At 41.7% G+C, this 13212-nt stretch overlaps 1 protein-coding gene across 7 annotated transcripts in view; it reads right to left on the reverse strand.

Annotated features, from left to right (window-relative positions):
* Positions 1–12994, reverse strand: part of LOC102219889 (neurexin-2) — an 813998-nt gene extending 801004 nt beyond the window's left edge. For 6 of the 7 annotated variants that reach the window (XM_023346052.1, XM_023346050.1, XM_023346051.1 and 3 more), the window contains exon 1: positions 12808–12994. The gene's annotated coding sequence lies outside the window, so the exon portion shown is untranslated. Of the gene's footprint in view, positions 1–12775 lie in introns of all 7 variants that reach the window. The other variant, XM_023346049.1, reaches the window with a different exon arrangement.
* Between the last annotated feature and the right edge of the window lie 218 nt (positions 12995–13212).

Consider the following 13212-nt stretch of genomic DNA (forward strand, 5'->3'; position numbering starts at 1 on the left):
ATTGCACCAAGGCGTTTAATCTCCTAAAGTTGCTTTCTTTTTTAAATATATATTTTAGATATTTTTTAATTATATATTTATTTTATTATTTGCATCTCATGACTTTGCTTGTAGGATTAAAATTGTCTTGGAACTTTTTTTTTAATTTCTAGGTCATTCTGTCTCTTATTATTAATGTGCGAGTACTGTATGTAAAATTCCTCAAAATTATTTTTGAATTGAGATATGCGATATGAAAAAAACAACAACATTCAGTTCCACAGAGAAAAAAAAATATCCACCAATACTGAACCGTTGATCCTCTGTACGAAGCTCCGTCTGAAGGGAAACGCACGTCTCAAATCTGTTTTGTCAGAAAAAAAAAAAAAAAAACACACATCGTGTTCGGTCCACTTCGCAATTGTTGACGACTCTGTGTTACTCTATCACACACACACACACAAAAAAACCCCAACAGATTATATTTCATGACGGAACTGGGTGAAAACCTTTGCGTGGCTTTACAAAAAAAAACATGACACATCATCCAAAATATACCATGTTTCTCCGGTGTGCACAGCGGACTTTAGTTTAATATTTCAGCGAATGTAGGGAACCCCTTTTGCAATAAAGAAAATTTTAGACTTTTTGGTATTTTTTAGAACACCAGATAGTGAGTCTGAGTTTTGTTGAACAGGAGAACCAAACACTGCTTTGTCTGGACGCTGACTTGCTCCGGGCCACACAGGTGTGACTAAGTCGTATAGATTCATGGCTGATGGCGCAGCAGGGTTAGTGAGGGGAGAGTGGGTAACTAGAGCAGAGTGCATGGCTTGCAGATAGCCGCCTCCTCGGAGGATATGGCTCGGCAAGAGTGTTAGCTTTCGATCAATAATACTCAGAAGAAGTTTGATAGGGCTTTGGAGGAGCACACTTTGGGGAAACCTAAGAGCTCGGTGGAGTTTCTGTAATCTGTCTTTGTTTGCCGTGTTTCCCTGATCTCCACTTCTTTTGTTTTGTTTTCTCTCCCGGTATCTGTCCTTGAATCTCCGTCAGCTTTCCCCATCAACATTCGGCTTCTAACCTCGCACGCAGCTGTTTTCACCCTGGTTTGTTAACCAATATGCCTGAAACTAAATTCAGATGTGAAAAGTAATGGGATTTTTGTTGTTGTTGTTTTTTTTGTGGTTTGTTTGTTTTTACACAGATTAAAACGTGCGGCGAAGCGATCTGGCAAAGGTGAGGCAGAAACCCAGAGGGGAAAAAAAACATCAACATGAATGGGTTCACATGTAACTATGATCCCTAACACACACACACACACACCCACACACACAGTTGCATTTCTACCCTTAGGACTATCCATTGACTTCTATTCATTTTAGTAACTAATTTTTGTTTAACTCAAACCAGTAGTCTATTTATAACCTTACACCATATTTGGACTGCATGGCATTTGGTTCCCATAAAGCCAACTGGCTTCAGAAATGGTCCCAAGCAGAATAGCTAAACAAGTCCACACACACACACACACACACGCACACACACACACACACACACACGCACACACACACCCGCCCATATAGTCCCAGAACTTTCCCAGGGAGTAACTGGGAGCTTGTGTCGCCATACAAGCCAAATGGTCGTATTACAGCAGGTTGGACAATGTCAGCACACAGATGAAATGTTGGAAGGCTCCATTTGGAACGAGTAGAGACACACACACACAGACACACACACACACACACACACACACAGTGAGGAAGTTGGAAACCTGGAAGTGCTTAACACTCTTGATTAACACCGCTGATCACCGCTGATGGGAGGAACGGCTCTAATCCCCAAAACAACTAGACGTGTCTTAAAACTCATTTCTGAGCTGTTATTCCAGAGACAGGAGCTTCAGACTGAGAATGAGAGTACAAGAACATCTGATAAAAAACAGGAAAAAAAAAAGTATTGTATTTATTTGCTCTGTTAATGTTTTCCGTGTGGCGGGCCAGTCAGGGCCTTCAATAGACGTCAACTATACCTGAACAATAGAACGTTGTGCAGGACAATGAAGGAACTAAGCACCACACCAAGCGACAGGCATCCAATAAACAAACATACGCCAAAGAAAGTAATAATGCATATCAAGCAATATATCAACAAAATGCACGGGAACAGCGCACACTATTGAATAGCCAGCAATTTAGCAAAGCTTTTCCATGTTCCCCAGTTAAGTTCAACAGCTCAAATAGCACATGTGAACAATTGAAAGAAAAAAATATTAAGTAAAGTTTGTATGAGAATGTAGGCTAATAGAAAAGTAACACTCACCCACTACTTGTAAATAAAATCCAGTTTGTTGTGCTCAGCATGCAGTTTTAAGAAAAAGCAAACAAAAGTTAAGCCCTGCTTGAATTTACAAATACATTTGTTTGTCTTAATAAGTTTCCATTATAATAGATATAAATAATATGAAAATAGAATGCTTTTAATCTCTACACAAGGGCAATTTTGCACACAGAAACTTTATAATTGATTTTATTTTTGGCTTTGGTTTTGTTTGGTTTTTATTCTGTTCTTATTTAATGTTTCTGGTTGTTGCTGTTTTATTTTGGATATTTAAAATGTTTTGTAGTTCCAGTGTGAACTTTACTAGTCTTTCAGAGGGCGAAAATAATTTTTTATCAATGTGTTGCTTTAAAATGGTCTCAAAACATCATCATTGCTACAATTTATCATCCAGTAAAATGTCCTTTCCCCATTAAATCCTGCTGTTCTGCTACTCCGTCAGCAGAATTTAATGGGTTTCACAAAAAAAATCCTGTAAGAAATGTTTAAAAACCCCAAAAAACAGAAAAAAACCCATTTATTCATATATTTTAATGAATGAACAAAAATTTTAAGTTTTTATCATATTCATCAGCATACAGCACATGTATGAACCAATTGAGCATCTCTCCATCTCTTGCTACATTGCTCTCCGACAGGAATGTTTTTGGTTTTTACTGATATTTCTAAACAAAGACACAAAGATTATGGAGTCGACATTTCAAAGAGGGCGTCATCGTTACAAGATAGTCATTTATTGCAGCTGACACAACAACATTAACGAAACAGCAGCCTCTGTTTACAGTTCTTTGAAAATATAAAACCTTTAACTAACCCTGGAATAAAAACAAAAGCTGCCAGCATTTCCAAACCCAGCAGGTTTTATAACAATAGGCTAAAAGTTTAAAAAGACACAAAACATAAGTTATTGTAAGCCTTCTAATTTTCCGACTGAAGTCTTGCTTTCTCTCACTCTCTCGCAGCCTGAGAGAGAGTGAGAGATACCACAATGTCTGTGGTATTTCTATAACACCACAAACATTATAGAAAGTGAAGTTTTCTTTTAAATAGCGTTTTATGTCACTGTGTTCTTTTGAGCATCATTATGGCTTATTTCGAGTGGAAATAGCAACATTTGCTTTAATAATTAAATAAAGTTTTAACAACAAATAACACCAGAGTGCGCTGTGGCTGGTGCTTATTCATGGTGCTTTCTGTGAGCAAAATGAAGGTAGGATTTTTGAGTTTCCAAACTCTCATCAGTGCTGCCACTAAAGCATTTCAAATCGGTTGTTTCTCAGGAGCCATTGTACTTGGGAAAAACTGTTTCCATGGAGTTTTTTCTTTATTATTTTTTACAACAAAGACAAATGACATTCAGTAAAGTTTCTACTTTGAAGTGTTTATCTTAATTACTAGCACTCCACAGAATAAAACATATTTATAATTAGAATCATACTGCACTTTGTTTGCTCCATTACCTCCCAGTTGATACAGAGGAAGTGCGTCTCTAAGGCGCAGCATGGAGGCAGGGGGTCTGCTCACGACTCACATCATCACAGCCATCCGTGTTTTCACTGATTTGTTACAAATGCTTGACACGCCATCTTGATAAAACAGGATTACTTGCATTAGAAACTTCTAAATAAGTCACATTTTGAATCGGCTACGCAGTGTTTACGCCAGGTGATAAAAAATCAATTCATATTGATGAGTTGGTTTCGTATAGATTTTGAAAGCTTGTGCAATTTATCATCCAAAAGAAAGAGGCTTAATACAAGAGCAACAACAGTCATGAACACAAGAGGAGCTCTAGGGGGACTTCAGCACTCCTAAAAAATATAAAAATAAAAACAATTACTTCTGTTTTATGAAACAGCCTCATCTCAAACCTGAGATTTACCAAATCTATTTAGATACAAATGAACTTATAGAATCTGACAGAAACCTCTCTTTTGGATCTTCCTGTGTTTGCAGTTATTTTATATGCAGAAATTGGCTTTGATTTGTTTTTTGTTTTATTTAACGCAAGCTTTTATTTTCAAAGTAACAGCCCTATTTTTCCCCTTTTGGGTCTGGATCTAAACTCTAGGTCAGAGAATCAGCGGGCCTTTGGCCTTATGTTGCAGAGGGAGACAGACTCTTCACAGGTAGGTAAATTTAGGAGAAATTAGTTCTTTTATAGAATTATAACTGAGAAGTAATAAATAAGGTTGTTGCTTTAAAGAACCCCAGTTTAAGAGGTAACTGAGACTAAAAAGGAAAAAGCAACAGACTGACTAAAGAAGGAAAAAAACTATGTTAATCTAAAAGCTTTGCTAACAGCGCAGCAACATCAGTAAAAAAATTTTAATGAATATTTTACGCTATTGATTCTGTAGATATTATATATTAATTTTAATCAAAATTAGCTCAAATTATGTTAATTTTATATTCAACATAAGCTAGTGCGGTTGATCACATAGGAATTTCTTTCTATGTCAGCAGTAGCCATTGTTGAAAGCCAGTCATGCATAACGCACAAGTCATCATTTTTCACACATTTTTTGGTTTACCTGTTGTCAGACCTTTGTATTTTGGTCCAACCAAAATGCGGTTACCGTGTAAACAAGAGGCAGTTTCGCTGACCTGCCATCGCCATGTGAACGGGGCCTAGATAAATCCTTAATTCAGAGAAATAAGTAATCGTGACATTTGTACTTTGGTTAGGCCTCATTCGGGGTTGCTGATCCACCTTCAGAAGCAAACACCTAGAAACCTTAGTGACCACTCAGTCAATCTCACCAAGCTGCTGGTTGGACTGGAACAGCTGAGCGATGCTCTCTAACTGGCTTCACCCCTCCACCTCTCAACCCCCCACCTCCTCCTCTTTTTCCCATTATTCTGACACATTTAGCCTTCACACATTTCATCTCTGCATTTTCTCCTTTTCAAACGTGTAAAGTGGCGGCCAAGTGGCAGATCGCCATGATTGTGACACGGGGCTTCATTTGCTCCTGACAAATAGGACGATGAGAGAGAGAGAGAGAGAGAGAGAGGAGTGAAGAAGAGGTGTGGAGCTGGAACTAGGGGGGTATACATCAACATCAGAGAGGCTACTATAAGCTGGAGCAGCAGCACTTATTCCACAAAGAAAAATTAACAATTCAATAAGCGAGATGAAAATAGTTGGTGCTTGAAAGCCGAAAACGCAGAACTCCAAAAACAGCAATAAAGCGAAGTTAGATTGAGGCTGAGTACCCAATGTTTTTTTGTTTTTGTTTTTTTCTTATCTTTAAAATGATTATTTTTTATTTGTTGGCCCCTAATCACTAAAAACTGTGTCAGCTGTCATCGTTCTATACAGCACTTCTCTATTATGGGGTCATTACCACAGAGAGGACGGCGCTGGGTAACTGTTTGACCCTCTGTGCTCAGCCGGCGTCCTTGGCTCTCTGTGTGAGAGTTCCGTCGAGGGAAACGCTCCCTGCTCCTTCCTGTCTGCAAACACATTGGCAAAAAAAAAAACCCTAAACCAACGATGACAATGGAAGCCTGATTAAGGTCCGCCGAGTTTACCGCACCAAAACGAATCAGAACCACCTTTTGTTTTTTATTTTAAATAGCCATGGTGGTCTCAGTGCAACGATTGTGGCTTGTGGAATAGTCGCCTCTCTCTCTCTCTCTTTCTCTATCGCTTCGTGGAGGAGCGGTGAGCATTTGTGTGGACGCAGCAGCAGACACTATCTCAATATCATGACCTCCAGCCGCCTCCAGGTGGCCCCCTGTTGTTCCGTTCATTCATCCTCAGCGTTAGGCCCGGTTTCAGACGGTGAATGGAGAGGGAGAGGTGGCGAGGCGTAGTGAGTTTATTAATAGCAACACTTCATAATGCAGGAAGAGGTGAGAAAGGCTCTTTAGCTTTCGTCTAAATATATGGACAAAAAGCTTGCGGATCTCTGAAGCGCTGCCCTCCAGGGGTCAGATGACTGAAGCGCTGTTTGTAGCTTCCAAGCTGTTCTGCTGAGATGCAACACAGAATGTGGGCGGTGAAGATGGAAACAGAAACAAGAGCCGCGACGGTCTCTGCTGGTGGCACGCCCAGGGATGCCCCCCACTGGCTTCAGTTCAACTCGGCTTGAATTCTTTATGAATACGACGATACCTCACCAACCAATATCCGCATGCTGACATGTTACCCTGGATGCTAACGGGCTACTCTGTTTGCCGTTTTAATCCTTTCAGAGACTTCGTGTCTATCTCCGAAATTCAATTACTGAAAAACATGGGTACACCCTGGACAACTCGTGTACAGGTCGAAGGTCAAATAGGAGAAGCATATTAACCTAACAGAGACCTTAAATGTCTGAGAGCCAGATTAACACAATATATGCTACAGAAAATACAAAGATTATGCAAAAGCTGAACCTTTCAGCAGCAAAACAGTGGAAGCGTCTACCATACTGTTGGAAAAATGTTTCTTTAAATTAAATCACTGATTTAAGTTATTTAGTCATTTGCTGCCCTTTGACTTTATATTTCTAGACAGTCTAGTTTCTCACAGCTGTCCCCCGAGAGGAACCATTCTTCAGGTAAGCACAATACATCATCATCATCATCATCATCATCATCATCATCATCGTCATCATCATCAACAGTCGCTGGTGTTCCCCTTCCTAATGAGAGGGAAAGGTGTGATATTTTTAAGCTCCAGACACAGCAGCTGCCTCTGTGCGGCAGTAATTCAGGTCAAGCAGCTCTCCAGCAGGTGCTAAACATGCCCACCACGCCAGGAACATTAACTGGCACCGAAAGACTCCCGGGGTCAAAGGTTTTCTCAGGTCTAGACTGGGTGCAACCTGAGGGAGATGACACCTGAGAGGAAGCCAAGAAAGCTGGGAGACAAGAGGCCTTTCTGTCCGCTTCACGCAGCAGCTAGGTCTGCTCTCTGTACGACATTACAACGCTGTAGCGTCCAACAAAAAAAAAAGAAGAAGAAAGGATTGCTTGAACCTGTTCAAAGAGGAGCCATATGGTAATGCAAATATTTCACATCAAGCTCTCACTAGAGGCTACAACGCACATCTTTATTAATTCAGCGGCAGAGCTTGCTTTTTTTTTCTCTCTCTCTCTCTTTTTTGAGGGTTACTCAGATATGATAAGAAGGGGCTGGGATTACATTACTTCCAACCATTTGAGGGAAGAAAGAGAATCCCTCATATAAGATTCAAATGCATTTGCGAGCTCTGATAAATGAATTCATGACTCAATCTTCATGGAATACAGTGGAGTGCGTGGCGCCGAGCCAGGACTTTTTTGAAAGTCTCACAACTCCTTCTCAATTAGACGAACCACAGGCAGGTTGTTTAAAAAAAAAGAATACAAACAAAACACAAGTCGGCTTTGAATTTAATCGATGTCATCATGTGAAAACTTTTGTCTTTTCCTCTGGCTCTGCCTGCAAGACTTTGACGTACCCAGTGGCAAATTTTCTGGCAGAAAAACTGATATTTGTCTCCATCCAGTCACCTTTTGTTTTTTTTAGCTTGGAGGTTAAACAGCTTCATGGGATTGCAGCCACGGCGTTTTGTTTCTCATCCTTTCCCATCTCAGTCACAAATGATTCCATCAAATCATTGACCATAAGTGGCACTGCTCTGTTTTGCATGATAGTCCGCGCTAAAGGCGCCGTCTTCAAAAGCTACAGGTTGCAGGTCGTCAGGACAACCGGCTGGACGGACAGCATTTTCCAGAGTCAGTAACATCTCTTGGATTTTCACGTTTCCTAACGTCACAACCGCAGACTTCAACATGTCTCGTTGTAATTTTATCCGACTGACCAAAACAAAAGTAGCGCATTATTGCAAATAAGACAGGAATTACAACGGTATTCAAAATGTTTTATAAAGCTCTGAGAAGTGTACATTTATCTCAGCAATCTTTGCTCTAATAACCCTGAATAAAAACCCAACCAGCTGCATCCAGAGCTCACCTAATCATTAATTTGGGTTTAATTTGACCTCTGTAGCTCTCTGAAGGACCGCTGAGAGCGTTGGCGAACAAACAGCATCGTGGAAACCGACAAACCCGGCAGACAGGTCAGGGAGAACGTCGTCGAGAAGTTTAAAGCAGGATCAGTTTGGGAAACTTTTCACCGGCATCTACTCAGCGCGACTCAACTGGGCTCGGCTTGGTTGTTGGGTTTCCCACTGGTAAAGGTTACATGGTACCGACTTTGCTCCGAAGTCAGGCAGAAGATATTATGTCTGAAGATTGCTGGTTACTCACTATGAGGTGGGTTAACTGGTTCCATCACAAGAGTGACTCCTTTACAATATTTAGACCCACTGTTTGTAAAAACTCAGAAAAACAACTGAGCGCATTTGGAGCTGGAAATTGACAACATCACAATGGTCCAAAGATGAGGCCCATTTTGTGCTTGTTGCGTTGAATTGTGTTTGTGTCACATACGGATCACAAAGTGTTACTTTTCGACCTCTGGGGTCGTCAGGATAACGCCACCTACATAGAGCTGGAGCTCAATTTAAAAAAAAAAGAAAACAAATTTAATTTAAAAAGACCTGGAATGTCTGGGGTTCCACAGCTGAAAGACTGGATGGTACACACTCAAAAACTGTACCTTCTACTGGATCACAGACTAACAAAAATGAACTAAGCTTACTGGGGCAAAAGAATTATGCAGTGTGGTCTCAGTTCAGCACTGAAGTATACACACACCAGGGATGATTGGCTCAGGGAGACTAGACATAGCCTTCTCTTCTGTTTTGCCTCTGCTTCTGCACTGATTCCACCAAGAAGTTAGGACAAAAAGAAGTTTGGGATGGTCCTGTGAGCTCTGCTGGTGTTGTAAGGCTCTTCAATCCACCGAGCCTTACCTCCAAGAGGCTTTGGTGATCATTTCCACTTGTTTCATTAGAACTATGTCACCAGGTGCCTCCCTCCCTCCTAACCTCTGGCAGGTCAATACCGTCCCAGAGGGTTGGCTGTTCCAGGGTTTGTCCCTTTTTGGGATGTATAGGCTTCCAATCATCAAACATGCCAAAACACGCCTACCCTGTACTGGCCAATGTACCTTGGGTGCTGAGTCAGGGGGGCTTGGCTGGTACCTTTCCCTTCCTGCGGACCTATTTCTGTGTCAGCCGTAAGGATTATCCTGTGGGGTGTCTGGTGTCTGTCTGACTGGGACTGGAGTGATTTTCTGAGGCCTGCTGCTCCTAGGTGCTGAGTGTTGCAAGGTTTCCACCCTTCATACCATTCTAACATCGCTGCACCTCCAGGTGACAAATTCCCACACACACAGCAACACAACTATACAAGTATGTGCAAATATAAGTTATTCTTTTATTGACGTGGCCTGTCTACTTCAATCCAAGATGTAGTTACGATTTAATAAAGGAACCGCACGATTACAATACAAGCTTGCAAGATCAATTCTGCAAGCTTGATCTTGGCTGCCTTCACAAATATGCTCTGGCATAAGGAGGCCAGAGCATATGGCCTTCTTACTTTATGGAGCCAACTTCTCCATAAAGTATGCCTGACATGGTGAGACAGGCCACAAATAAAGCCGGGGTAGGCTAGAGAAGAATATTCCAAGCTTTGAGTGCAAGAACTCTTCAGTCAGTCATCTGAGGGAAAGACAGTGACACAACGGAGAACCTATCAAGCTAGGGCAAGAAAAATTAGTCATAATTTCCACTAATCTGTCATTTACGGAAGAGTGGAATGAAGAAGGCCAATAGAAATCACATATAGTTTGCCAAAAGTCATGTAGGAGACACAAATATGCCATAAGCATATGTGTCAGAGCTACAGTAGAATGATCAAAGTGTATTCAGGAGTTAAAATGAGAAAAATGTTCATTCTTTAGATGTGCAAAACTGGTAGAGATACAACCCCAAAAGACTTGCTGGTTTAATAACAGCAAAACGTTTTGACTCAGGGCAGGCTAAATATAAATGCCTGGCACATATTAGTGGAAAAGTGTTGAAAACTATCCATCTGCCACATAAGGTTCCAACAAAACAAACCAAGGTTTGTGGTTGTGCCCTGTGAAACGGGACGTCTCCCTTTCATCACATGAAGGCCAGGCCCGTTAGAGCGTCTAACACACAACAAGAACCAGATAGATGTGAATAAAGCACACAGTTGAAAAGGTGATTTTTCCCCCCCTCGCCCAGCTGCATTCAAAATGCCAACTTCAATGTTGCTTCAATACCAAACGATGACATTTTAGCCGAAAATAAAACAAAAAACAAGTTCATATTCAGGTGGGTCGTTGAAAAGCCGATGTCAGAAAGTTGAAGCAAAACAAAGAGCAGCACAGGACCTCAAATCCACTCTTTGCTCTCGCTGCATAACAATTTATTCAAATTGCAGAGACATTTGCAATTATTATAATTCATCTCAACCCACAGAGGCGATGTTAAACACCTTTTGTGAAGTGCACCGAATGCTCCCGAGAGCAAAACTGGAACTGTAGCACGTAGCATGCAGGCCCATTTCCTGCTGAAGGCGTCTGCATCAGAACCTGAGCAGGTTCGCCCCAAAAGATCAACATGGGGGTCAAATTTAGGAACATTTAAGAATCAGAGAGAACTTCAAGTGATGCTATTTCAAGGGAGACATTTGGTTACAAGCTGCTGGTTTAATACTGAAGCTTTTTTGTCACTTGGGTCTGGAATGGGACTTCATGCATGACGGGGAAAGAAAGTTGGCATCAACTCCATTGTCACTAGCTGCATTTCCATTGACCGTGTAATTATGCAATTTGACATTTTGTAAATAAATGATCTTAATGGAAACTCTTGTTTTTTGATCAAATGTTTTGGCAGTAGGAAGAGGTGGTGGTTTTGGCCGCATTAAAATTGGTTTATTTTGTAAAACTGCATTGGAAACAGTTTTACGCATCACTCAAGTCACATGATCAACAACCGGATGTTGCCACTGGCACAAACCACAAAGGATAAGAGGACAGGAAGTAGCTGGATCACCACGTGGTACCTGAACAAACTTATTCACCTGTCATTTTAACAATATTTCTTATTTGATATATTAAATAAGAAACATAATAAACACAATTGCGAAATTGTGTTTTTTTATTGACAAAGTTTTGCGCACATTTGTATTGGAAACGCAGCTACCGCTTCTTTCAATTCCTTCCTGTGATGAATTTCAGGATAAAGCCAGACACTGAGAACCTCCTCTGCTGTTATCAGATCTGCACTCAGCACAATTTGGACAAGGTCAGAAATTCAGCACACAAATTGCCCAAAAATAGTGTGGCTTCTGTTTAAGTTGCCATGCTGATCATATGTTGCTTGAAAACGGTGCAAACACAGTCGCCTTTTCCTCATGTGGCGTCCGTGCGTGTCCGTCCGTCTCTTCTCACCTCAATCGCTTCTCTTTAGCACAACCGATCCAAACCCAGCTCATTTCCTAAGAAGGTTTTCTTCGATCATTGCTGGTGATCACGCGCTTGCTCTGGGAATTGTGCGTGAAGACACCGTTACGCATCACAGTGGGCGTTTTGGCGACACCGTGGCGCAGCCGCCGCGTGCCTCGGCGCGGCAAAGTCCTGCGTATGGAGCATGTCTAACTCATCGAAGCTGGTTGAATTTACCAGACACTTTACAAACAAACCCGGCGCAGTGACGAGTCCGGTCACTGCCGTCCTTTTTTCTCCGGAAAAAGGAAGCGACCGCAGCTGGTAAAGAGACCATCTTACCCACCGGTGGCCTAATTTGGCATACCGCACAATTCAGGGGGCTGTGTTTGAAACATGACTTCACGATTATTACCAGGAGGATTCAATTCATGACTCGTGAAGCGAAAGGTGCAAATGCCAGTAATTTGCGCGCAAAAACAAGGAGTTTTGCGTAAACACTCCAGATTAAAGTAGTGGATTATATGCGTTTTTCTTTCTTTCTTTTTTTTTTTAAAGGAGAGCTAAACTGATCAGCAGAATCATTGGTATCCATCCCTGCGGCAGTTAAACCCACAGAGCTCTGAAATGAAAGCGATTCCTCGGACTGAGTGTCGGGGACCTGTGTGAATAATCCCGCACAAACCGTCTGGACATTGCGTAAACACATCCACAGCGGCTCCCTGTCACCAGTCGCGGTAGGATGCTCTTATTCTTTTTTTTCCCCCTAAATGTTCCCCCCACACTCTCACCACGCGTGGTTTCCAAACACTCATGTCCACCAGTTCCCTCCACACATACACACGTTGACGCGCTCACGCACACAAACACTGAACTCAGCGTGTCTACTTAGAAAGCAGCCAAAAACAAACAGCACAGCGCAGATCTCCTCCAAAAAGACATTGAGCCATTACGCGTCATCTGTGTTCTGGAAAACAGCACGCATTTATAAAAAAATAAAATAAAATAAATAAAAATAATAAAAAATCATATGTCATCATGTGTAGAGCCCTGTTTTCTAATCCCCATAGCCAGAGAAAATAAAACAGTCACCTCAGTAAAAAGAAGGGGGAAAAAGTCCTTACTTGTATCTTCGGATAATTCCGTTATTCTCCAGACAAGCCAAGATTTATTAATATCCTCCGGAATAGTTAACGCGTTTTTTTTTCTTTCTTTTTTTTTATCCAGAGCCTAGAGCAGAGCAGATTTTCTTTCCCCCCTTTCTCCTTCAAGACAGATGTGAACGGTCCTGCCCGAGTCGCTCCACCTGCATCCTCTGCCGTCAAGGCAGACACCAGGCAGGAAACGTGTCTTCGGAGTCCCCCGTCCTTTCAAAGTAAAACTCCGGCTATTCAAAACTGGCGTCCAGACTTTTATTGTCTAACGCTGGCTGCAGCGCAGGTGCCTTGACGACGCCTCCGCCTAATTCTACTAGAGATGGAGCCACAGCGGCATCGGCAGCAGCAGCAGCAGCATCAGGAGGAGCAGCA

Source organism: Xiphophorus maculatus, chromosome 14 (assembly GCF_002775205.1).
Source record: "Xiphophorus maculatus strain JP 163 A chromosome 14, X_maculatus-5.0-male, whole genome shotgun sequence".
Taxonomy (NCBI): Eukaryota; Metazoa; Chordata; class Actinopteri; order Cyprinodontiformes; family Poeciliidae; genus Xiphophorus; species Xiphophorus maculatus.